The 24,596-nt window shown below is 41.5% G+C and overlaps 1 protein-coding gene across 1 annotated transcript in view; it reads right to left on the bottom strand.

Moving 5' to 3' along the window:
• kcnq1.2 (potassium voltage-gated channel, KQT-like subfamily, member 1.2) overlaps nt 1-24,596 on the bottom strand; it is a 715,294-nt gene that overhangs the window by 477,075 nt on the left and 213,623 nt on the right. The window lies entirely within an intron of this gene.

Below are 24,596 nucleotides of genomic sequence, written 5' to 3'. Positions count from 1 at the left end.
CTCACCCTGTCCAGTAGCACCTGGAGTGAGGCATCATTGAATCTTGGAGCAGCCTTGCCCCATGTGCTGCTCCATTGTGGTCTGTGGGTGTTTGCTCCAGGAAAAGGCATTGGAGCAATGGCCCTTTAAATAGAGCTCCTCCAGCTGACAGCCTGTGATGAGAGTGCACAGTCCGCCCGCTGCGCAGCTTTCGGACGGCAAACCTGGAAGCCACGTTAAGTGGCACCAATTAAATTGCAATCACATTGGAAACGGACATTTTTTATTGGTCGGGTTATCCGCGTGCCAATTCACCCCACCCCCCCGCTGCCATCCCGCCTCCACTCTAATATCGGGGACAAAGTGTGGGTTATCATAATGTTGTAAGAATTTTGGATATAGCCACAATACTCAAAAGGCTTGACGCTATCCAGGACAAAGGAATTCGCTTGATCAGTGCCCTTGCGACTAGACTCAGCATCTACTCTCTCCACCACTAATGCACTGTAGCTGCAGTAACTACGATCTACAGGAACTCACCAAAGTTTCTTCGACAGTGCTTTTTGCCTCTGCAACCTCCACCATCAAGGAATACAAGAGTAGCAATCTAATTAGAACACCATCACCTCCATAATCTCCTCCATCTTACATCCCATCCTGACTTGGACATATATTGCCATTCCTTCATGATCGTTGGATCAATATCTTGGATTTCTCTACTTAACACCATTGTGGGAGTACCATCACCACAAGGACTGTAGCAATTCAAGGAGAAGACCCACCAACGATCTTCTCAGGTCAATTAGGGATAGGCAATAAATGCGGCCTTGCTAGCAGCTCCCACATCCAGAGAAGAAATAAAAATAAGATTTGTCTGTCATTCTAGATCATATTGAGACGCATAATCTATGAATACGTAGCCAGTAGTTGTTCCTGGTAGTAACAGTGACATAAGAAACAAGACACATACCTGGAGACACTTTCCACACTCAAAACGGTGGGTAACTAACAATGAAGAAATGTATCCAAAAATGGGCCCCAGTGAGCTGCTTTCTTCAAAAGATAAAACAAAGCCCTTTTGAAAATGTCCTACAGTTGAATCTGCAGCATTTACTTCCATGAGGTTTGAGGTATGCTTTGACCACATTGAGAGTCTGCTGAGCCTCCCCCAGCAAGAGGCTATGTCTTCTAACTCTGGCCACCTTCACAGGAAGAAATGTGTGTGTGTGTCCGTGTGTGTGAGTGATTCTCATTTCAATTATTCATTTTGCCCTTTTGTTTTTTTCTTTATACCTTATTATTCCATACAGCCCTCTCAGTTCAAAGAACTTTCAGGCAGTTTGCTTCTTCCAGGCCTTCATCAATGTCAATGAGAAATGAAAAGGTGTGTGAGAATGATCCATAAGGCTCTGCCTCTACTAATGTTTCCTCTCCCCTTGTGGAGAAGTACACTTGGCAACACTTAACAACTGCCTGGCAGCAGTTGAAATCCAACTGTGTGGGAACTGCAGGTATTTGTGTGCCAACTCCCTGCATCAACAGGATGTCGGTGTTTAGATTTGTAAGATGTACTATTCAACTACAGCTGTCAGATTGAGCCAAACAATAATGTTGTGCTCCTACAGAGTCTTTGCCCTGAAGGCTTCATCATAAAATAGTTACAAAATTTTAATGTTTTGATGGAACTTATGAACACATCATGTATCAACAATAATTATGACAGTTTGTCATATCTAGTGATATGCATTTTTTTACATCTGTATTTTTCCTGCAACAACTAATGCCAAGAATTGAGGTTTGTAGACTAAACAAAAAATGCCTGTACGTAGTTTCAAGAAAATGTTACAAAATGATGCAGGTTAACATTTACAAAAGGAAGGTCTGCATACAACCACTGTCAAATTAAACAAATTTGACTGAACAGCCATTACAATTTTGCACATTGGCATTTTCCAAAATCAAATTTTAGATTTCAAACTCCATTTCTGGTCTCTCAAATTCAACAATTAGATTCATATTCCTTCACTAACTTTATACAGCAGAGCCCAAGGTTTTTTGACCCACTTCACCTGTGTTCAAAAAAAACACTTAATCTGTGATTATTTTGAACTGGCTAGAATTGAACGGGATGAATTTGAAACATCTGGATGGAACTGAGTTGATCCAATTCAGAGTTAGAGGCTACTGTGAAGCTCATCCCTGGCACTTTTATGGCCTAGTGTAAAAGGAACACATTTTAGTTAAGGAGCGTGATTTAATTCTGCTTGCATGGTATTTATCATGCTCCCTCCTTTCCATTTTTGTGGTCCACGCTGTGTACCATCAGCCAATCCACTAATGCCTCTAGAACTAGGAGGTGCACAACAGCAATCCAGAGTGATTCACACATCCATCCTGTGGGGAGTCAATTGGCCTCTGCTCCGAACTGCCCTATAAAGACAGACTTTATAGAAAGACAGACTATATAAAGAATTTAGTAACTCATGGGAAATTACAGGTGCAAAGCCATTTTGTAAAACCCCAAAATAACCTTTTAAGAAATGCACATTTGTGCATCTTTCCAAAGAAGTTGAACTTTTAATTTGTTTAATAAAGAAATTCACTTTGCAAGTATATACATATATTTTAGGTGCAGATCTCTTTATAATATTGACTATTGTAATCAGTTATATTTTAGCATGTTCAATAGTTATGTAAGAAATATTATTTATGCATTATACACTATTGACAAAGGTTGCATGGGTGGAAAATCACTTGGGTAAATAAAAAAAAATGTTGTCTTGGTAAGAAAAAATTCATGAGTGCTTAAAACAATATTAATGTTTGTTTACCCACACGGAGGGAGAGCTATTACTACTCTACACGGAGGGTGAGCTAGTACTACATTACTCTTAGATTTATAAGAGATACAGGGGTAAATTTTAACCCAACGAACGGGTGGGTTGGGGGCGGGTGGGAAGTATTAAAAATTGTAAAAAATAAAACCCGACCCCCAACCCGCCTACTGCTGGTTTAAACAGAAGCGGGCCGGGGGGTGAACGACCAATCCGCTCTCAGAAGGCGGGTCAGTCTGTAAAATCTTTTAAGGAGGCTGCAGGCCACCATTTTGACAGGTTTTTTATTTTTAACTCCTGGGGACCGGGATCCCCGGGCCTTCTGATTCATTCCATGTAAGAGGAGACGAGAAGGCCCAGCTCAGCAGGTAAATGTCTTTATTCCACTGCTTGTGCGACAGGAGGAACAGGAGTGTTTCCTCCAGGCCCAACAAGCTTACCTGCCGTGATTCCACAGAAGCAACCAGCCAACCCCCTCCCCATGTCTGACCCCCCTCACGATCTCCGACCCCCCACCCCGATGTCCGACCTCCCCCAACGTCCGACTCCCCTGGATGTACGACCGTCCCATGACTAAGCCCCTGCTGACCCCCCCCCAATAACTGCCAACCCCGATGACTCCCCCGGTGACTCTCGACCCCCGATCCCCCGATGACCGAACCCCCCCCCCCCCCCACTCCGGTGACCTACTTCCCCCGATGACCGACCCCCTGACCAACCCCCCTTCCCTTCTAAGACTTACCTGCTGGCATCTCCTCCTTGGCTACTCTCCTGTCTGACTGACAGCCAGCCTGTCAATCAGGCTGGCCTTTCGGGCGGGAAACCTACGGAACAAAAATGAAAGACGTCCTTACGTCAAAATCGTAAGGACGTCCGGGAAACTCGTAATTCCGTGTTTCCCGTCAGGAATTCCCAACTCCCCCAACCCCATCGCCCTCTTCCCGGCTCCACGTTAAAATTTACCCCACAGTCTCCAGATGCTAGATTGTTATGAGGAATATGCAAATTGATCTTTGAAGCATATAAAGTTGTGAACTGTGGCAGGAGACCATCAGAACACCCAGGAAAATAGCAAAGACCTGTTTGTGCGGGTCTCTGCCATTTATGGGAGTTTTCTGGCAATCTTGTAAGGGCAGAAACTCTGTCTGCTCCTTACAAAGCAAACGATGGCCAGGGAACGGAGTCAGGGTGGGGTCTCTCTAAATCGGGAGTTCCTGCTCTTGATCTGCGAAGGTGATCTGGTGTAGTAGATGAGACCAGTACTCCAAGTGAGTGGCCTCCACATCGGTGAATGTGGTCCCACAGGTGGGGTCCAGGCAAGTGGTCTGGACCTCTGAAGACTTCATAATTTAATTTTTTAAAATCCAGATCTGTCCTATTGTTGAGTGGGCTGCGGTGAATGTGGCTGGGGTTGGGTGGGGGGTGCAGGCAAATTGGCGAGTTATTATGAGCATGAGGCAGCTGGGTGCCAGAGATGTGCCCGTAGTGGAGCTTGCACCCACCTGCCTCATGCTAATGAGGTGCCCTTCCACAGACCCCGCAAACTGGTGAGGTCTTTGGTGGAGGGCACTAACAGGATCGCGAGGAATTTTGAGGCCTCTGTTTTTATAATAGAAAAAGGGTTTATTTCCGCTGACTCTTATTTTTTTATGTCAGTGAAATCTGTACCCATAGTCACATGACTAACAGATGGTAGATTTTAAGTTAGAACTAAAAGTTTTGTTTGAATATTTTGATAGCAACTGTGTTTGAGGAGAAAACACTCTAAGTTTGGGGAATCACATCAACAGTATTTATGAATTGCTGTTAATTACAAATTGCTGTCAATGGTAAAGATTTAGTCTGTTTAAATTATATTTTTAATTAATGAAGCTCCCCCCCACTCCATGGATTTTTCTTCTTTTCTCTATTATTGTATAAACTAGTCTTCAGTCTTCTAATGATTCATACAGATTTTGTTAACATAAAAAGTAATCAGGTACCTAACATTTCAGACCATTTATGGTGGTTACACCAGCCATTATGAAATATGCCCAATGGCACTTCATTGAACAATAATCTTATTTTCCTCTGATATGCTTTCATGCTAAATATGAAGTACAGCACTTTAAAACCAACCTCTAAAACTAACCTATAAGTAATCACTCATCTTATTAAAAAGTAACCAGCATATGTTAAAACACAACCACCTATTCCAGAAAGAGATTAATAATACAATATATAGTGTGCTATGAAGCATAACTAGGAGTTTGACTCTGCTTACATCAAATCTTTTTAATAGCAATAATAGGATAAATGGTCTATATGACTGTTAGGTTATAGATATTAATCTAGCCCTGGAGACCACTGTTAGGATTTCTCAGCAACACAAACAGCAAGGTAATTAGGCTCAGTTCTTGTCTGAACCCACTGATGTAAATCTTTAAACCATTGCCTAAGGCTAGTGATTTATATCACAGTCTACACAAACATATAATTATTTAACTTGACTGATAAGGCAATAGGAGTCTACTGATTTCACAGATATTTAATGAAGAAAACACCAGTAGATAAATGTTTACTTTTACACCATGCAAAATTCACAAGAGAAACTTCAGTTGAATGCCAAAAGGTATTTATTTTTATCAGAGAAAAATATTAGGGAATCCTTCTCACTTACTGACCAAGATTTGAATATTGCTCCCATATCCAGGGAGGCTCTTCTTGCACCTCTCTTGCACTACAGGACAAATAAAAGAAAAATCTCGTCATCTGATTGATGATTTCCCATCACCTCAAGACTCCAACCTATCTCTTAAACTTTCTTGTCTTTATTTTATCAGTACTACTATGGACAATGCTCCTCTGAACCCTCTTTTGTTCATTATAAACTCCAAATACATCATTTTACACATTCTTCTTGTTCCCTATATCCTCACCGTGTTGAAATCAAGATCCATTGCACAGCTTCCTAGTCTATGTCATTTCGGGGTCATTTTAACTTCAGCGATGGTGTAAAATGGACGATGTTGGATCGGCCGTCGGTTATACACCCCTTCCTTTCCATTGACTGCTGGTCAAGTTTGCTGTACAGATATATAGCCTTGTATGTTGGTGTACAGTCCAAATGAAGTAGAGTTATAGCTCTCCAAAAGATATTTGAGCAGCAAACAACTTTCAGTTGATTTTAACAATTTAAGACTTGGGCAATAGTGTCATAATTACTAAAGTGTTCCCCCTCCTAATGGATATTTTGCGATTAAAACTGGCCAGGGTTTTAGATTGTCATTTAAAATCTTCTTACATACCGTAACTGTATTGCAGCATTCTCAGAAATTCACTATACTACAGCTGTTCATCTGAACTAGATCCCAGTTTGATGGCCACGGTATGTGGACCTCTCCTTTTAAAAAAAAGTCTCATCCTTCGAGATCTGATGTAGTAACTGAATGAACAATAGCACAAAAAAATGCTATTTTAATTGCTATTGTATGTATTATTACTGACTGACATTTTGAGTTCTCAGAGTGACCATGTCTGACCTTTATGAATGTGGAGACAGTGACCAATCACCTTGTTTTTAAACTCCATGATAAGTCAGTTGAGAACTTGATCCATTGTTTCCATATTGTGACAATACAATTAAACTCAGTAATTTCAAACCAAAGCTGCTGATTGTTTCCATAAGATTTTTGCTGCCTGTCAGTAGTGCAAGATCACGATTTGGTTCATCTAAGTTACACACATTTTCTAGTAATGTATGATGTGCTTTATGAACACAAGTGCATTTAGTTTAATGGAAATCAACTATGTTGTACCTGATAAAACAAATCAAAAATATTAGTGAACAATTTCAAAAATCTTGCAATACCATCCTTGTTAACCAATCTAGTAACTAAATTACTTGCATTTTTGTTTAAATAAATACAATTGGTGTGGATCACAAATGAAATGCCCACTTCTGTTTCAACTCTGAATGCAGATAAAAGACATTAAGTCGCATGAATGAATATACGAGCACCTAAATGGAATGAGAAGCTCCCCAAAAGTGAAGATCCAACCCCAAAGAAAAGTGTTTAAGCCTTATTGGAGCCACAAGAGAATTTTAATATATCACCCTACAAGACACACACCATCCTGACTTGGAAACATGTCACTGTTCCTTCATTGTTGTTGAGTCAAAATCCTGGAACTCCCTATCTAACAGCGCTGTGGGAGGACCTTCACCACACGGTTCTAGAAGGCTGTTCACCACCACCTTCTCAAGGGCAATTAGGGATGGGCAATAAATGCTGGCCTCGCCAGCGACGTCCACATACCATGAATGAATAAAAAAAATGTTCCAGAACACTGAAGTAAACTCACCTGTATCTAGCAGGAATCAAAAACAGATACAACTTCATGGCTGAGCATTGGATCCAGACAGCCCCTTTCTCAATAATTAGCCTGTCAACACAACCTAAGAAATTGGATGCATTTCTCCTCAGCAGACCAAAAAGAAAATTTGATTCACACCTTTATGCAAGACTGTATTTAAACAAAACGGTGGTTTGCCCATCACCATAATGCAACAAATTCACTGAAGCAATACATCACTTGATTGACATTGTCAAAATATTACAGACCTTACTGATAACGAAGGATGCGAGGCCTTACACATAGGATGTTTGTACAACCACTCAACAATCACTGGCTTAAGATGCAGGTAACTTCATTAATTTCACCATCCCTTAAACCCACTTATTCTCAATTATTTTTTTGCTCTACCTCCCATAATGGATTTGTAGTAGTTGCTTAAGATGTAATTCTTTATTTATTTGTTTACCCTTTTTTTTTAAGTTAGTGTCCAAGTTGAAGTTGGCATTCATGAGGATGCTCCAATACTGATATAAATCAACATTTGTGACAGATGTTCTTGTATCTTCCAAACAATACTTTCAAGAGCCCCCCTTGAGTCATGCAGAGGTTAAATACTGCATTTAGGAACCTCCAGTTAGGTATATCCCACTGGTTACTCATGAATATTGTGCACTAGATCCCTAGGTGAATCCATCAACACAATATCATCCATGAAAATGAATGCCAAAACCTTTCTTGGAACAAATACTTTGAGGCTGTCCCTTACATTGACATCCAAAACATTGTTGATGAAAACATTAAATAGAATTGGTATCAGTTGACAACTTTGCCTTACTCTTCTTTTGAGAAAAACAGGTTTAGTAAATCTCTCATTTACCCTTATACAATTTCTTGCAGTTGGAGGACATATCCTAGGTAAAATCTAAGAGTTGATAATGTACTACCATAGCTTCCAGATTCTTCATGAGGTCTGCAAGAAGCAATAGATCGAAAACTTTTATGAAAATTGATGAAAGAAATATACATGGTTTTCCCATGAGCCGTACAAACCTTTTAATCTCATATAAAGGCACAATGTGCCTTACATGTTCCTCATGAGAGCGAAATATAGCCTGTTCCCTGCTGATTACCCCATGGGCTTCCAAAGCATCTGATATGTGTGCTGCAACAACCCAAGAGCCATCTGTATAGCCACTGATATCAGTGAGGTTCTTCAGTAATTTTTGGGCTCAGCAGGTTTGCATTCTTGTGGATAGACACCGAAAGTATGCATGTTTCAAATAGAATTCTATTCACTGGCATCAAAAAGGTAGCTCCAAGACTGTTGAAATTCCTCTCGCCCCTCTTGCCTGGAATAGCTTTTAGGAAAGCTACGTTATCATTAACTAGGCACTTCCTCTCAAACTGGTTCATTAAGGCTTTCTGTCTGTGCAGCAAACTCCACCAGTTTTTCCAAACTCCATGCAGATGAGTCCTTACTACAGCACGTTCGATCAGATGCGAATTCAGTATCGTGTTATCCCAAATGCTGGGGGTCCTCTCACAGGTTTGTTGGGCGGAACTTGTTAGCTGTTGGCACTAGCCCAGCGAGACCCTTTTGACATGAGTGATAACAGACTATAGTCTAAGGAAACATGATTTAGAATCATTTGTGTGTAGTTGTGTCTCCTTGCCAATGAATGCAACCTGCTGGCGCTGATGTTTCATCTTCCTAATGACTCTCCAGGCCTTATAGCACACTGTATCATATCTTTGCAGCAACTCTTGATTGCAATGAAGTGGCTTTAAGTACCACTTTAAATGCCCTCTGCTTTTGCCTAACAGCGCTTTTCATTTACCTTAACAGGTCTCTGCTTAATGATTAAGTGGCTAGCATGCTCTAACTTTAATTTATTTATGACTTCAACAACAGAAAAAACACTGGGGAGAGATTAACAAAAAAGTTTCAAGACCTAAAATTAGCTCCTTCTTACTGGAAAATTAGGGAGTTCGCACACAACTTTTAAATCAATTCTACAATTGAAAATAATCATCCATTCTGAGCCATTTCCTATGGAGAACTGAAATTACCATAACGAAAACAACACTGAGAAGCAGGTTATGGTGCTAAAACTGATCTAAGGATATTGAAGGCTGTTTGTCAGGGGGCCCCCTTAGCTCCCTCATGCCTTGTAGACTTAAAAGATGTAAAAAAAACAAAGGAGGATAATTTTTGGGGGCAATTCTCTCCCTTGTAAAGGTGAAGCTCATTGTAAACAAATCCATAAATACAATAGATAACAAAATATGAAAATGTTGCACTAATCTATAAGTAATATTGAAAAGACAAATATATAAATTAAGTAGACCAGACCAATGTACTCTAGCAAATTGCACTCTCCCATTCTGCCCACAGTCTAACTTTTTTCTTGATATTACATCTTGAAAGTCTGATGGATATGACAATTTCTGTGCTGTATACAAACCCAGTTCTGTACATATAATAGATTCAAGCACGAGCAGACATTAGGAAAATAGGACCATTGTGTTGAAGTAAAGACACAGTACTGCAAGCTTTTAAATACATATTTAATTATCTAAATGTATTATACTAAATTTATCATTTAATATATTTGTTTGTAAACATATCGGGGCAGAAATTGCTTGCAAAATAATGGTGAACTCAACAGCGTTCACCATTGTTAGTGGCGAAATCGAGGAGCAAGTTCCAGCTTTCACACGTGCGCAGTGAAACGTGGAAATCCGGAACTTGCTCCGAGTGCTTCACCGGCAATATGACAGCTTCAAATTAAAGGGATATCGCACACTGCAATTAGAGAAATCATTGAAAAAGTGAAAACTTGCTTATCTGCCCAGCTGGAAAGTAATTAATTATGCCACAAAACAGGTACACCTATAAATACCAGGGGCCCGATTTTACCAGGCCTGCGGGGTTCCGGCGGGTTGGGTTTCGGGAGCGTGGTCAACACGCTCAGTGAAATTAGTGGGTTGCCCGCGCGATCGTAGCAGGCAATCCACTAATTGGAGCCACTTACCTGCTCTTCCGGGCTCCGCGCTGCTGGTCTGCGCGTCGGGCGGGCTGCGCATGCGCAGTACGAACTGTCAGCTGGAGGCTCTCTAGTTAAAGGGGCAGTCCTCCACTGACAGATGCTGCAACCAATAGAACACATTACAGCATGGAGCAGCCCAGGGGGAAGGCTGCTCCCAGTTTAATGATGCCTCACCCCAGGTATCATCAGATGGGGTGAGGAGGAGGGGGAGGACAGAGCTCTTCCACCCGGCGGGCGGGAGGAAGTGGCCTGCCTCTGCCACCAAGAAGGCCTGGCTCGAGGTGGCAGAGGAGGTCACCTGCACCACCAACATATCGCCCACCTGCATACAGTGCAGGAGGCGCTCCAATGACCGCAGTAGGTCAGCCACAGTGAGAACAAGTAGTCTTTCCCCTACACTCCGTCTGCCACAACACTGCCCCCACCCCACATCTCCTTCGGCACCGCCAACACCACTCTGTCACATCACCCCTCATACCCACTCAAACCCCATCCTCATCTTACCTGCACCTACTCACCTCGCCAGTACTCACCCCGCCACTAACACGCAACCCAATCCTCATACAATCTCATGGCTCTATCCCATACTCACCCTCTCGTGCATCTCCCTCACGGCCAGCCTCACTCAACCTGCCACCACCTGTGCTGCAGCCACAGGGCATGCTTCACATATGTGCAGTAGGCAGCGTAAGGCAAACGTGTCGTGAGCATGAAGGGGATGCACAAGGGTGTTTGAGGGTTTGTCATGGTTGTTACCTATATTGAATTTCAGAACAACTCACATCACACATTATATTGGCACCACCACTGCCATGTCTCCGCGAATCCTGTCCAGTTTGTGCAATAATGCCCGCTCCTGGGTATCACTATGAGGACCCACCACTGATGCCACCCATTGTGTTACTGCAGAGTAGGTGCAGGTGTATCTGCAGGGCTCTTCCGCGCAGACGACTGAGAGACATCGGCGGTGTACCCGGCTGCACCCTGGAAGGATGCGGAGGAGAAGTTGTGGAGGGCAGTGGTGACTTTGGCAGCGACAAGTAAGCAGATGGTGCTGGGGCCAGCCAGGAGCAGCTCGGCATGAAAGAGGCTGCAGATGTCCACGACTACATGTCGAGTGAATCTGCGCCTCCGTGTGCACTGCTGCTCGGAGAGGTCCGGGGAGCTGCGCCTCGGTCTGTGGACCCTGTGGCAAGGGTAGTGCCCTCTGCGACGCGTCTCTCTCTGCGGTTGCCTTCCCTCCTGCTGTGCAGGTGGATGTGTCACAGCACTCTGTTGTGGAGCTCCACGTGTCAGAGGTGGACGGTGTGGATGGCGAGGCTGGTGATGCTGTTCGCCCTCCGAGGGGGTCATGACTGCAGCTACGACGGCCCCCATCCTTAATATGTACATCTGAGGAGGTCCGCAAGGTAGGCACATGTGTCTGGACCTCGGGGTGAGTGTGCAGGTTGGTGACTTTGACCGTCAGGAGGGGGGTGGTGGAGGCCACACTTTGTCCCAAGTGACAGAGCGGCCTCCTGCAATGGGTATGGGTATGGGTATGGGTGAGGGTGAGGGTGAGGGTCTCCCCCCGCCCCCCCCCCCCACCTGTCAAATGGACCTTTGCAGCTGCCACAGGCTGACGGCTGCAACCCATCCAGTTCAACTAGGACTGCTTCCCCCAGTGTGTGAAACAGTCCCATGTTTCTCCAAAACCACACACAGTCCCTTAATCAGGTCAGTTAATGACCTGAACAAGCGAAATAAATACACTCCAGTGGCATCCCGCTGGCTTTAATTGCCTGCGGGATTCCCACCAGCGGGGGCTACGCACGCACCCCCGCACGTCATCGGGGAACCCGGAAGTGGGAGGGATCGTGGCGCGATCCGGTCACGTGCCTGGATATCGGGATTTTCAGGGCCCCCCGCTGGAAACGCACAGGAAACCCGCCGGTAAAATCGAGCCCTAGGTCTTAACTAAGTTTTAAGAGCGCAGTATGTCTTAGTGACTACCAAACAATTAAAAATTAACTTTTAAAAATGTGGAGTCTCATTGCCCCTTATATTAATAGCTGTTGGTCATTAAAAAATGTTTCTTTAAAAAATTAAAAAATGTAAAACTTTTTTTTTTACTTTTCCCCTCTGTTTCTTTTATTTAATTCAATTATTTCTTACCCTCTCTGCTTTTAGCTATCTATAACTGTTTTTACAAAGATTTTACTGTTGTATCTTTCGCTTCCTGGTTTTAAGACCGCAGAAAGTTACACAGCTTGTCAAAAATGCTGCGATCTGATTGGTTGCGGGGAGAGAGTGATCCTTCTCCCAGTGTCCTAGCTTTGCTTGAAGTAACGTTGGGCTCTTCTCCACTTCCTATTTGAGAAAGTGCCCGAAGAAAAGACCGCAGTAAGTTATTGGATTAGTATAAATCTATGGAGCAGTGAGCACTGTTGGTTTGCCGCTCTGAGCAATTTCTGCCCCATCATTTCAAAATCACAAGCCATAAATTGATTTATGGTTTTTCGTATTTGTCTAAATTGACCTACTTTGCTGGCAAACAGCAGTAGCAGGTTCTAGAATGTGCTGAATACATGAATCAGCAACATGAAGACTGGAATATGTATGAGTAGAAGTTCCACAGACAATAGTTCCCATTGGAGTTTTAAAATGTTAAGCTCCAAAAATTATAAATCTGAGGAAAGAAAGTGAGAAGGTGATTCCTATAATGAAGAGCACACTTAAACAAAAGTTTTAAATTAAAAAGTATAGTAATTTTGTCATTTCAAGATCTTCTGTGCAAGTCCACATTGAACTCATAGGGCCCAATTTTAATCTCGGTACTGCCCCAATTTTTGGCAGGAACCAACACTTAACACCCCATTCTTGCCAATGTCTGGCTCGCTATGATTTTGGAGCAGGCCGGGAAATAGGCAAATAGCGCTCCCATTCAGCATCGGTGCGGGTCTCATTAATTTATGCAAATCAGGGTCCTATGACGTACATAGGATCTTGACGCAATTTTAATGCTGCAATGCATAGTGTGTGCACTGTGCAAGCCACACACAGTGGAACTCAACATCGAGCAGTCAAACCAGATCCTTTAAGGGATCCCTGACGGCTGCTTGGAAAATACTCCAGGTAAGCTTTTGTGAACGATTTTTGTGAATTAATTAATGCTCCTCCTGACTCCACAATAATCTTCCAGCCTACTGCCTGTGAACCCATGCCGCTCCCTCCCACCACCACCACCCCAACCTCCTGTGATCGCCTGGCATTCCCCTTGAAGCAAAAACAGCTGTCTCGGCTCCATGTTTGTTTGTTTTATTCTATGCATCTGTTCCGGATGGTACACCCCTCTGAGACTCAACTATTTCCACAAAAGTAAGAGATGGAATTATTTCAATGTAAATCTGCATAGCCACATCATTGGAAAATTTAAACAGTACTCACAAAGTGTATGGAATACCTTAACAAAATGTTATGTCAAATTAGTCTTTTGAAATTTTTAAAATGTGTGTTTGTAAACAAAACAGTTCAACATTGCAAATGACAGTTCACCATGACAAATCAAATGCTCATCCATAGTGAGGCACACACGTGAACAGGAAGAACAAAGATATTGCTACAGTGCCTTACAGGTCCAAGGTAAACTGATGGTTAACCTCTGTTTACAAATACTGAAACTTTAACTAGTTACATAGATTTCAGAACCAAATGAATTTGGCTTGCAATTTTTTGCTCCCGAAGGCCCGTATTATTTTGGGACAACTGTTGAACTTTAAAATAAAATGTTGTGCGGAATGCAACTTTGAGAAAATCACATATTCTTGTGAGTTAATCCATAGGTGGAATGCAGCAGAATGTTTTAGTTGCAATACACAATTAATTTTTGTAAAATGTTATTGGAACAATCCAGTTTTCCTCTTTTTATATTTTAAAACATGGGTACAATTTGAAGGACTCTGGCTAACTGGAGTTTTATGTTATTGTTGAACGTTCTAGAAATTTGTAAGGAAGTACAATACAGATTTTGTTTCCCCATAAGTAAAAGATTAAAAAATTGGAAAGACAGCTCAGACTTTGACAGGACCGATAGCTGGTAACAATACAAAATCAGTAAATACCTTGTTGAATTGAGTTGCCTTGTTGCCTGTGATTCCAAGACCCTTACGTACAAAGGACTTGTCAAGCAACTGCAAGAGAGAAGTGTTTGTTCCATTTTACAAAAACCTGAGTTAACATTAAGAGTACAATACAAACATATTGTCAGTGATACGGGTAATGACAATGGGCAATATGAAGGATTTGGATGCTAAGAGACGATGAAAAGTGATGAAACATGGACCAGGGGTGTTTCGGTATTGAGATATTTATTCGGCATTACATTTATTCAATTTATACATAGCCATTGAAGTCCAGTATATATATGACAAATTTTAACAAAATAAATAGCTATTCAATTGATTCTGATCTATTTCAACAACAGATGAAACAGCTACTTTTCAAACACTGTATTTAAAAACAAGTACAAATAGAAGCTTATTTATAACAAGTTCAATTTTGATTTAAGGACAAAATATTAATGGAATAACATTTAATGGCATGCGGAAATATATATTTACTGATGAAAATACTCTTTTCCCTTTTTATAAAAATTGTACATTCAACCAAATTAGATAATAGCAACTTAAACCTTAACTTCTGTTTTATGTCGATAATCATTTAGCCCAGAGTTTACTGTGAAAATAACGATGCGGCTAACAGCACTCACCATTATTTGTGCGCAAATCAGACAGCAACTTCTGGCGAGCGCACATGTGCAGTTAAACGTGAAAATCTGGAAGGTGCTGTCCGAGATGCGCTGCCCCTCCATCAGCTTCACGAAAACGACATCTCGCTGTCTGACTCACCACTCAAATACATTGAACGGCATGAAGTTCCTGTACTTGCGTGGTAGATATGGACTAAACTCGCAACAAAAAGTTAAGGCACATCCATTCCAATCTAAGCGCCCTTTTAACGACGTGATAAGTCTTAATTACTGCCAAACAACCTCTCTGGCACTGAAAATTAATTTTTACAAGTGTGAAGTCTCATTCCTTCAGCTTTTAATTATTGTTGGAGACTTTTTAAAAATTTAAATAACAATTTTTTTAACTTTTTCTTTCTGTCTCTTTTATCTCTCTATCTTAATCCAATCTTTCTTTCCCTCCCTTTGTTTCGCTTTCTGTACCTGATTTGATATTGAATTCACTATTCTAACTTACACTTCCTCGTTCAGACTCTGTGCTGTTCATTAACGATTCTTCAATCTGATTGGTTAAGGAGATACATGGTTGCTTGCCCTGTAGAGGATGCCACGCCATTTGTATCTCTAACTTACTGTAATTTTCAGCGCAAAAGCTGATGGAAAGTATGTGGGTAAGTGCAAGTCTAACGAACAGCAGGTGCCGATTGTTCGTCGCTCACAGTAAATTCTGGCCCTATACTTTGAGCATTAACACGATGCATTCAGGCTGTATCAAGTACTGACTGATTAATAAATAAATAAATAGGGTCATTGACACTGAATAATTAAGAATTTTAATTCTTTAAAACTCATTGCTCAGACAAAATGTGAAGATGTAGATCAAATCATGTAATTAGTTATCTACAGGTAGCTTGATTTAAATATAAAAATTATCAATAGCTTGAAGGCATGTCATTCAAAGGTACTTAGACCAAGAGCAATTAGCACTAGATTGGTACTTACCTGCTGGAATTTCTGTTGGCAAACAATGAAAAACAAAAATAGAGAATATCCTATTTAAATAAATGAATTATTTGTATGCCATACTGTACAGGTGATTTTATATGAGACAAGAAGTAATAAAAACACAAAGATTCCAACTTTCTGCAAGGTGAACAAAAAGGATTCTTTTTATCGATCACTTTACTTGACTTTCTCAAGTGAATAAAAACATACCAAAATCTTAAAACGTCATTCACTTCCTATTCGATCCTATATCAGAAAAACAAAATAATAAAAATAACTGAAATCACTGGACTTATGCAAGCCAAGACTAGGATCCACTGGTCGCTTACCAAAACCTAAAACGTACTGTAAATGCGGAACTTCAGCCTGATTCCCAGGACCCTGGCCCTTAACGATCATGTTACATATTAGCGGGTATTTGAAAAGAAGATAATGTGGGCAGAATTTTCGACTTCCATCCAAAACGGGCGCGAAATTCGTGGAGTGGCTGTGTCGTCTGCCTGCCCCCGCCCGAAGCTGGCATCAGGAGGCCTGAACCGTTTTCAGGTTCAAGCTTCATTTCAATGTAGCCGGCTGCGGATACCAAGTGGATGAGAAATTGTCTGACTCCCATGCTGAGCCAGCTGGTGGGTAGGTGGGATCTGGGTGGGGAGGGAGCCGATCCTGGAGGTGTTCGAGCACGAACCAGCAGCACGCCGCAGAGGTAGCACTCCTGCCCCCACAAAAATTCTCCCCCCAAAAAATGTTGGGCCTTTTCTGGAGTGGCCACCAGCAATCCCTATAAAGATCACTTATAGAGTTAGGCCACTCGCCACTTGGTACGAATTGGCGGAGTGTGCACCATTTATACCTGAAAATTGCAAATGGGGTCCTACAACCGGCATAGTACCAACATTTGCATATGTAAGCAGCATGCTGCTCGCCTATTTACAGGCCCACCTGAAAATTGAAATGGCCAAAGACCACCCCCAATTTTCAACTGCCAGCCGCCTTTTTTAAACAGGTGACCAGAAGTTGAAAATCATCCTTGTATGTCATGATGGAAAAAGATTCCAGTGAATAAGACTACCAAAAATTGTAATAAAATTCAGAAGATCTTTCTTTGATCCACCCAAATTCACTTGTATCGTTTTTAAGGTTCTCCACTCCACAAATTAAATCACTAAAACTTTATCGATTTAATGTGCGGGTCCAGATGGTATATGGCTAGCCAGCTAAAAATTTTTTTTTAAAAAGAACAAAGTTTTGCTGACTAATCTAATATCAAGGCCAGAAGCACCATTTTGGAATCAGAACTGCAAATAACTAGGCTATCCCCTAATGCATTTTGCATTACATAAAAAAAAACCATATGATTTATAAAGTTGTTGAACAAATAGATTTTACTGCTGGAAAATGCTACAGATAAACATGTCATTGATTCTTCTGTTAAAATAATTTATTGAGGCTGTATTTATGGCCTTAGAACATAAAATATATTAAGTGAATAAAACCCCGGGTTATTATTCAGTCAATTGTTACGGTAGGTAAGGGTATTCTCGTTCCACCTGGACCCCTCCCTCTGGCCTCTTACCCTCTGTTGATCTTTTCATTAGGAACTGCTGGCGTGACATCGGCCATTTCAATCTCTCTACTGCCCTCACTCACTCTAACCTGCATCCCTCTGAACTTGCAACACTCTGTTCTCTTAGGTCTAACCCGGACATTGTCATTAAACCTGCTGACAAGGGCGGCGCTGTTGTTGTTTGGCAAACAGACATCTACCTTGCGGAAGCTGAACACCATCTCTCCGACACCTCCTCCTACCTCCCCCTGGACGATGGCCCCACTGCCGGACATCAAGTCATAGTTTCTCAGACCATCACTGACCTCACGGCCTTCAACCTCATAGTCCCCAACCCTGCACAGCCTGCTTCTACCCACTTCCCAAGATCCACAAACAGCACTGCCCCGGTAGACCCATCGTTTCAGCATGTTCTTGCCCCATGGAACTTATTTCTATCTATCTCAACTCTATTTTTTTCTCCCCTTGTCCAGTCTCTTCCAACCTACATCCGCGACTCTTCCGATGCCCTCCGCCACTTTAACAGTTTCCAGTTCCCCGGCCCTAACCTTCCCCTTTTCACCATGGATGTCCAGTCCCTCTACACCACCATCCCTCGCCAGGATGGCTTGTGGGCCCTCCGCTTCTTCCTTGAATGGAGGCTGAACCAGCCCCCATCCACCACCACCCTCCTCTGCCTGGCTGAACTTGTTATGTTGCACAACTTCTCCTTTGACTCCACTCACTTCCTTCAAATAAAAGGTGTCGCTATGGGAACCCGTATGGGTCCTAGCTATGCCTGCCTTTTTGTGGAATACGTGGAACATTCTTTGTTCCAGTCCTACTCAGGCCCCCCCCTCACCTCTTTTTCCGGTACATTGATGACTGCGTTGTTGCCACTTCCTGTTCTCGCCCAAACTGGAAAATTTCACCAACTTTGCTTCTAATTTCCACCTTCCCTCGACTTCACATGGTCCATCTATGGCTTTTCCCTTCCTCGACTTCTCTATCTCCATTTCTGAGGATAGGCTGTAAACCAATATCTACTATAAGCTACAGCTACCTCCCACAGCTACCTTGATTACACTTCCTCCCACCCCGCTTCCTGTAAGAACTTTATTCTCTTCTCCCAGTTTCTCCGTCTCCATCGCATCCGTTCCGACAATGCCATCTTCCACACCAGTGCTTCCGATATGTCTTCCTTTTTCCTCAACCGAGGATTCCCCTCCACTTAAGTTGACAGGGCCCTCGACTGTATCCATCCCATTTCCCACACTTCTGCCCTCAACCCTTCCCCTCCCTGCCAAACCATGATAGGGACCCCTTGTCCTCACCTTCCACCCCACCAACCTCCACATTCAACATATCACCCTCTGCCATTTCCGTTACCTCCAGCTCGATCCCACCACCAAACACATATTCCCCTCCCCTCCCCTTTCAGCATTCTGAAGGGACCGTTCCCTCCGCGACACCCTGGTCCACTCTTCCATCATCCCCAACAACTGCTGTCCTCCTCACAGCACCTTCCCGTGTGAGCGCAGGAGATGCATCACCTGCCCTTTCACTTCTTTCCTTCCCACCATCCAGGGCCCCAAACACTCCTTCCAGGTGAAGCAGCGATTTTCTTGTACTTCGTTCAATTTAGTATACTGTATTCGCTGGTCTCGATGCAGTCTCCTCTACATTAGGGAGATCAAACACTTTGCTGAACACCTCCGCTCAGTCCACAAGCGTGACCCTGACCTTCTGGTTGCTTGCCATTTTAATTCTCCCACTCTGACTTCTCTGTCCTCGGCCTCCTACGCTGTTCCAATGAAGCTCAATGGAAGCTCAAGGAACAGCACCTCATCTTTCGATCAGGCACTGTACAACCTTCTGGACTCAACATTGATTTCAATAACTTCAGATCATAACCACTGTTTCCATTTATTTCGGACAGCAGGAGCTGTTAATGGTTCTGGTGTTGCCATTTACAATTCCTCTAGACCCATCTCTTGTTCCTTTACTTGTCCCATTACCACCATCCTTGCCTTGCATCATCATCCCTCTTGTCATTTAATCATTCTTGCCCTCCACCCTATCAGAGACCTTCTATTTTGTTCTTTCCTCCACTCCCCTTCCTCCCCTCTCCACTTTGCTTGGCTCTGTACTTGCTTAAAAACTGTTAAATCTTCAATTTCTTCCAGTTCTGATGAAAGGTCATTGACCTTAAACATTAACTCTGTTTCTTTCTCCACAGTTGCTGCCTGACTTGCTGAGCATTTCCAGCATTTTCTGTTTATATTTCAGATTTTCAGCATCCGCAGTATTTTGCTTTTAAATTGTATCTGTGTTTCCCTACATTCATTTCTTGAGTGTTCATAGAATGTGTAAATATTTATCACAACATCACTGTATGTAAATGTGATTCTCAATAAGGTTTCTCAGTAATACGGGTTTTAGAAAACTCACGTAGAAAAACTATGTCTGAATGTCGAAACTTTTCATAGGCAAAGATAAGGTAAATCTCTTCCATTCAAGTTGAAACCAATGGCCGTTTTAAAAAAAAGTGGCACAGACAGTGCTACAGTAGGACTTGCTGAGATCAGACTCAGAACAGTAAACTTCTCCCAATGTTTGTTATACAGTAACACAGTAACCCAGTCTCTGATGTAATAAATCCCTTCAGGAACAATGGTAAGGTATGGCACACAGGAACAATGATATACAGCAAAGCCAACTAACAAAAATGTTGTTAAAGAAGAATACGTCTTACAAAAAAACATTTGCCTGCAGGTTAAGCATTTGAATCTCTTGTTATACAATCTTGTGGAGGCAGAGGGTCTGGCTGAGGTGTTAAATGAATATTTTGGATCGGTCTTCACTAGAGAAGAGGATGCTGCCAATGTAGCAGAAAAAGGGGAGGTAGTAGCGATATTGGATATGATAAAAATAGATAAAGAGGAGGTACTTAAAAGATTGGCAGTACTCAAAAGTAGAAAAGCCACCTGGTCCAGATGGGATGCATCCTAGGTTACTGAGGGAAGTAAGGGTGGAAATTGCGGAGGGTCTGGCCACAACCTTCCAATCCTCCTTCGATACGGGGGGCGATGCTAGAGGACTGGAGGATCGCAAATGTTAGATCTCTGTTCAAAAAAGGGGAGAGGCTTAAATCCGGCAATTACAAGCCAGTTAGCCTAACGTCGGTGGTGGGGAAACTTTTAGAGACAATAATCCGGGACAAAATTAATTGGCACTTGTAAAAGTATGGGCTAATAAATGAAAGTCAGCACAGATTTGTTAAAGGAAAATTGTGTTTGACTAACCTGATTGAGTTCTTTGATGAAGTAACGGAGAGGGGTGATGAGGATAGTGCGGTTGATGTGGTCCATATGGACTTTCAAAAGGCATTTGATAAAGTACCACGTAATAGAATTGTTAGGAAAATTAAAGCCAATGGGATTAAAGGGACAGTAGCTGCGTGGATACAAAATTGGCTAAGGGACAGAAAGCAGAGAGTTGTGGTGAATGGTTGTTTTTCAGACTGAAGAGAAGTATACAGTGGTGGTCCCCAGGGGTCGGTATTAGGACCACTGCTCTTTTTGATATATATTGATGACCTGGACTTGGGTATTGAGGGTATAATTTCAAAGTTTGCAGATGACACACAACTCGGAAATGTGGTAAACAATGTAGAGGATAGTAACAGACTTCAGGAGGACACAGACGGACTAGTGAAATGGGCAGACGCATGACTGATGCAATTTAACATGGAGAAGTGTGAAGTGATACATTTTGGTAGGCAGAATGAAGAGGGGCAATATAAACTAAATGGTTCAATTTTAAAGGGGTGCAGGAACAGAGAGACCTGAGGGTGCACATACACAAATCTTTGAAGGTGGCAGGACTAGTTTAGAAGGCTGTTAAAAAAGCACATGGGATCCTGGGCTTTATTAATAGAGACAGAGTAGAAAAGCAGGGAAATTATGCTAAACCTTTATAAAACACTGGTTAGGCCTCAACTGGAGTATTATATTCAATTCTGTGCCCCACACTTTAGGAAGGATGTCTTAGAGAGGATGCAAAGAGGCTTACTAGAATCGTAGCAGGGATGAGGGACTACAGTTATGCAGAGAGACTGGAGAAATTGGGGTTGTTCTTTTTAGAACAGAGAAGGTTAAGAGGAGATTTGATAGAGGTGTTCAAAACCATGAACAGTTTTGACAGAGTAAATAAGAAGAAACAGTTTCCAGTGGCAGAAGAGTCAGTAATCAGAGGGCATAGATGTAAGGTGATTGGCAAAAGAACCAGAGGCAGACGAGGAAGCATTTTTTTAATGCAGCGAGTAGTTATGATCTGGAATGCACTGCCTGAAAGGTTGGTGGAATCAGATTCAATAATAACTTTTAAAAGGGAATTGGATAAATACTCGAAGGGAAAATGTTTAGAGGGCTATGGGGAAAGAGCGGGGGGAGTGGGGCTAATTGAATAGCTCTACCAAAGAGCCGGCATGATGGGCTGAATGGCCTCCTTCTGTGCTGTATCATACTTTGATACTATGAATACATTTTATTGGAAAATACAATGTTCTTATGGCAAATCTTAATTTACAGAATTCTTCAGAAAAAATTTGGATAGGAATTTATCTTTTTTCAACATACAAAATATCTATATTTCACCACTGTAATATAAAATGATGCAGGATACACAACTTGGACATATTGGGGGAGGTGGAGGGGGAACAGTCCACAAATCAGTTATACATCTTTCTTTGTTATCTAACACTAATAGAAAGTTAAAAACTAGGTGTAAAAAATAATTTTCAAAAAACAAGCAGATCAATTTCAGTTCCGATGAAGGCTCAAGTAAATATTAACCCCTCTTTCTCTTTCAAATGTGAATGGACTAACATATTCTGCTTTTATTATTTGTTGTTTTTTTATAATCATAATTTCAGGATTTTGTTCAAATAATTTAAAACAGTCACCAGCAATGCTGCACACAATGATATAGATACCAGCTTGTGCCTCAATCAATTCAATACTTGTAAAAGAGCAGGACAATGAGTCAAATAATTTCACTTTATCTACTATGGCATTGGACACATTGCACAAACAATTATCAACTCATGAAACATGAAATGTACATTTTATAAAAATTATATACAGTCAAACACACCCATTAGGAAAATTAGTATTACACACAAAGCCCCTGGGTTAAACAGCAGAATTTGCTAATAATGCAAAAGACAATACTCAGACTTAGAAACAAAGAAATATGAAGACCCAGTGAGATGGTTTTCTTTAGTTGATTTTTTTGTGCTCATTAATGTGTGGGAATTTCAATGCTTGAAAATAGAGTATTTTTCCACTTTGGCTACCCAGTATCAGTATTGAGGACTCTCAGACCAGGCATAATAAGGCCAGAGGCAGCTTAAGGCACCTTCTACCCTATCCCAACAACGTGCCTAAAATGCAGTCTTAAAGACTACTTCCTACTGCAGCAGTGTGAATTTTTCCATCTCCCACACCAACCATGACCTCTCTGAGTGAGAATGTTAATTTAACAATGATTTCTGGGATATTTCTGCTATTTCAGTCCATCGTTTGAACCTAACTCCCAGAGGTGAAAGGGCAATGATCTAACCTACTCTGTCCAATATCTTTAACTATTTTCAACAAGTTACTAAATTTTGCTGAGATGACACAATCATATTAAAGAAAAAACTTGCATTTATGTAGCACCTTTCAAATCCTGAGGACAGCCCAAAGCACTTCACAACCAATTAATTATTTTTGAGGTGTAATCACTGTTATTATGCAGGCAAACACAGCAGCCAAGTTATGCACAGCACAATCCCACAAACAGCAGTGCGTTGAATGACCAGTTAATCTCTTTTGGTGGTGTTTGCTGAGAAGCACATCTTATTTTTCTATTTACATCATTCATAGTTTCTCCCCTTCTCCTTTGTGAATTTATTGTTGACTGAACTACTTCAGGATATCTTTCCCCAGCCAGGAAACTTGACATTGGCTTGATTTCAACTGACTTTGCTTCAACCATCAGAAACAGGACATGAACAGAACATGTAATTTTATTTCTCCTTTGTCTCCTCCCTGCTCCCCCACTCCCCTTCTCCTCCCACCACCTGAAGTGCTCCATCAGGTTGCTTACTAAAGAATCGGCATAGTTCACACACAATTGTCCACAAGTTGAAATATCAGCCTCTATTGCAACTTAGAGGAATGACCAGAGAGCAAATGCTTATTCAAATATAGTTACGCTATTGTGTCACTTAAATAAGAAATTCCCTTGATTTTCCAATTCTTACATTTACTAGTACATTACTGTAATGTTAATTACACACAGCAATGCATTAGCTGTAAACCAAAATACAGAATTATTTTCAAAATACTTCATAACTACACAAGTATCACTCAGCATTCAGTATTCTGTGCAACAGAAAGAATTTTCAATATTACTAACCAGAATCTCATCATTGTCAATAGGTTTTTAAATGGATAACAGTGGATCAAAATACAGCGTATGATGTAGCAAATGCTGGATACTAAAGAATCCTAGTTCTAATACCAATCTGCTTGTGTAATCAATACAAAAAAATTTACAACAGCATAATGTTTTGTCAAAACTAGAGCTGTATAAAGTCTCAAAACCCTCAGGCTTTATAACTGAATTCCAGCTTTAACTACATGATGATCTAAAACATTGGCCAAAGCATTCAAGTTTCACTGTTGCATTTGGAAAATACTTTGAAGCCAAGGAAAGCTTAATGTCCTCCCAAGTCAAAACATAGGTAACCCTTTGATCACTTTTTCAGCTTTTAAAATTAGGACATTTTAATCTTAATTTAATATGTAGTTAAGTGTATTTCCATGGTACCCTCTGGCTCCTTGCCCAATTGGCCATTCTTAATACGTGACCCTAGACAAAATTGAAGACTGACATTTCTCACCAAATAAAAACAAATCCTTGACAATGAAGCCGATTACTTTTTAATAACTGAATTTCTAACATTTTCTTTTGCTGCATTTTTCAGCATAATATTGCAGGCATATAAAGAATCACAGTGCAATTCTATTTAGGTTTGGTTATCTATGTTTTTTTTTAGGTGCTTATGTTTC

Source organism: Heptranchias perlo, chromosome 18, assembly GCF_035084215.1.
Source record: "Heptranchias perlo isolate sHepPer1 chromosome 18, sHepPer1.hap1, whole genome shotgun sequence".
NCBI lineage: Eukaryota > Metazoa > Chordata > Chondrichthyes > Hexanchiformes > Hexanchidae > Heptranchias > Heptranchias perlo.
The sequence above is the reverse complement of the archived record's forward strand: the minus strand, read 5'-3'. Positions and strand labels throughout refer to the sequence as shown.